The 3,206-nt window shown below is 38.5% G+C and overlaps 1 protein-coding gene across 1 annotated transcript in view; it reads right to left on the bottom strand.

The window, feature by feature from the left end:
• nop9 (NOP9 nucleolar protein) overlaps window positions 1–139 on the bottom strand; it is a 29,712-nt gene extending 29,573 nt beyond the window's left edge. Inside the window, exon 1 of the mRNA XM_079820560.1 lies at window positions 85–139. The gene's annotated coding sequence lies outside the window, so the exon portion shown is untranslated. The remainder of the gene's footprint in view (window positions 1–84) is intronic.
• Window positions 140–3,206: the final 3,067 nt, after the last annotated feature.

The raw sequence follows: 3,206 nt of genomic DNA on the forward strand, positions 1-3,206 counted from the left end.
GCGCGATCAACTGTAGCGCTGATAATCCAGCAGAAACATGTGATTAACTCATAACTCATAAATATATCATAATTAAGAGCTTACCAGTGTTGCTGTTCTTCAGCTCACATGTGTACGGATACATGCGACGCGGCGTGATGACGTCAAGCGACGTGCTGGCACGCACAGCAGCCGCCTCGCAAACAAAAGTCCTGTCACGCAAAACAAAACAAAAGTCCTGTCACGCAAAACAAAACAAAAGTCCTGTCACGCAAAACAAAACAAAAGTCCTGTCACGCAAAACAAAACAAAAGTCCTGTCACTCAAAACAAAACAAAAGTCCTGTCACGCAAAACAAAACAAAAGTCCTGTCACTCAAAACAAAACAAAAGTCCTGTCACACGAAACAAACAAAAGTCCTGACACGTAAAACCAAACAAAAGTCCTGTCACGCAAAACAAAACAAAAGTCCTCTCATGCAAAACAAAAGTCCTGTCACGCAAAACAAAACAAAAGTCCTGTCACGCAAAACAAAACAAAAGTCCTGTCACGCAAAACAAAACAAAAGTCCTGTCACGCAAAACAAAACAAAAGTCCTGTCACTCAAAACAAAACAAAAGTCCTCTCACTCAAAACAAAACAAAAGTCCTGTCACTCAAAACAAAACAAAAGTCCTGTCACACGAAACAAACAAAAGTCCTGACACGTAAAACCAAACAAAAGTCCTGTCACGCAAAACAAAACAAAAGTCCTCTCATGCAAAACAAAAGTCCTGTCACTCAAAACAAAACAAAAGTCCTGTCACACGAAACAAACAAAAGTCCTGTCACGTAAAACCAAACAAAAGTCCTGTCACGCAAAACAAAACAAAAGTCCTGTCACGCAAAACAAAACAAAAGTCCTGTCACGCAAAACAAAACAAAAGTCCTGTCACGCAAAACAAAACAAAAGTCCTGACACTCAAAACAAAACAAAAGTCCTGACACACGAAACAAAACAAAAGTCCTGACACGCAAAACAAAACAAAAGTCCTGTCACACGAAACAAACAAAAGTCCTGACACGTAAAACCAAACAAAAGTCCTGTCACGCAAAACAAAACAAAAGTCCTGTCACTCAAAACAAAACAAAAGTCCTGTCACGCAAAACAAAACAAAAGTCCTGTCACTCAAAACAAAACAAAAGTCCTGTCACACGAAACAAACAAAAGTCCTGACACGTAAAACCAAACAAAAGTCCTGTCACGCAAAACAAAACAAAAGTCCTCTCATGCAAAACAAAAGTCCTGTCACGCAAAACAAAACAAAAGTCCTGTCACGCAAAACAAAACAAAAGTCCTGTCACGCAAAACAAAACAAAAGTCCTGTCACGCAAAACAAAACAAAAGTCCTGTCACTCAAAACAAAACAAAAGTCCTCTCACTCAAAACAAAACAAAAGTCCTGTCACTCAAAACAAAACAAAAGTCCTGTCACACGAAACAAACAAAAGTCCTGACACGTAAAACCAAACAAAAGTCCTGTCACGCAAAACAAAACAAAAGTCCTCTCATGCAAAACAAAAGTCCTGTCACTCAAAACAAAACAAAAGTCCTGTCACACGAAACAAACAAAAGTCCTGTCACACGAAACAAACAAAAGTCCTGTCACGTAAAACCAAACAAAAGTCCTGTCACGCAAAACAAAACAAAAGTCCTGTCACGCAAAACAAAACAAAAGTCCTGTCACGCAAAACAAAACAAAAGTCCTGTCACGCAAAACAAAACAAAAGTCCTGACACTCAAAACAAAACAAAAGTCCTGACACGTAAAACCAAACAAAAGTCCTGTCACGCAAAACAAAACAAAAGTCCTGTCACACGAAACAAACAAAAGTCCTGACACGTAAAACCAAACAAAAGTCCTGTCACGCAAAACAAAACAAAAGTCCTGTCACGCAAAACAAAACAAAAGTCCTGTCACGCAAAACAAAACAAAAGTCCTGTCACGCAAAACAAAACAAAAGTCCTGACACTCAAAACAAAACAAAAGTCCTGACACACGAAACAAAACAAAAGTCCTGACACTCAAAACAAAACAAAAGTCCTGTCACGTAAAACAAAACAAAAGTCCTGACACTCAAAACAAAACAAAAGTCCTGACACACGAAACAAAACAAAAGTCCTGACACACGAAACAAAACAAAAGTCCTGACACTCAAAACAAAACAAAAGTCCTGTCACGCAAAACAAAACAAAAGTCCTGACACTCAAAACAAAACAAAAGTCCTGACACTCAAAACAAAACAAAAGTCCTGTCACGTAAAACAAAACAAAAGTCCTGACACTCAAAACAAAACAAAAGTCCTGACACACGAAACAAAACAAAAGTCCTGACACTCAAAACAAAACAAAAGTCCTGTCGCGTAAAACCAAACAAAAGTCCTGTCGCGTAAAACCAAACAAAAGTCCTGTCACGTAAAACAAAACAAAAGTCCTGTCACACGAAACAAACAAAAGTCCCGTCACGCAAAACAAAACAAAAGTCCTGACACTCAAAACAAAACAAAAGTCCTGTCGCGTAAAACCAAACAAAAGTCCTGTCGCGTAAAACCAAACAAAAGTCCTGTCACGCAAAACAAAACAAAAGTCCTGTCACGTAAAACAAAAACAAAAGTCCTGTCACACGAAACAAACAAAAGTCCCGTCACGTAAAACAAAAACAAAAGTCCTGTCACGCAAAACAAAACAAAAGTCCTGTCACGTAAAACAAAACAAAAGTCCTGTCACACGAAACAAACAAAAGTCCCGTCACGCAAAACAAAACAAAAGTCCTGTCGCGTAAAACCAAACAAAAGTCCTGTCGCGTAAAACCAAACAAAAGTCCTGTCACGTAAAACAAAACAAAAGTCCTGTCACGTAAAACAAAAACAAAAGTCCTGTCACACGAAACAAACAAAAGTCCCGTCACGCAAAACAAAACAAAAGTCCTGTCGCGTAAAACCAAACAAAAGTCCTGTCGCGTAAAACCAAACAAAAGTCCTGTCACGTAAAACAAAAACAAAAGTCCTGTCACGCAAAACAAAACAAAAGTCCTGTCGCGTAAAACCAAACAAAAGTCCTGTCACGTAAAACAAAAACAAAAGTCCTGTCACGCAAAACAAAACAAAAGTCCTGTCGCGTAAAACCAAACAAAAGTCCTGTCACGTAAAACAAAAACAAAAGTCCTGTCACGCAAAACAAAACAAAAGTC

This window comes from Gobio gobio (assembly GCF_949357685.1).
Source record: "Gobio gobio genome assembly, chromosome: 6".
Taxonomy (NCBI): domain Eukaryota; kingdom Metazoa; phylum Chordata; class Actinopteri; order Cypriniformes; family Gobionidae; genus Gobio; species Gobio gobio.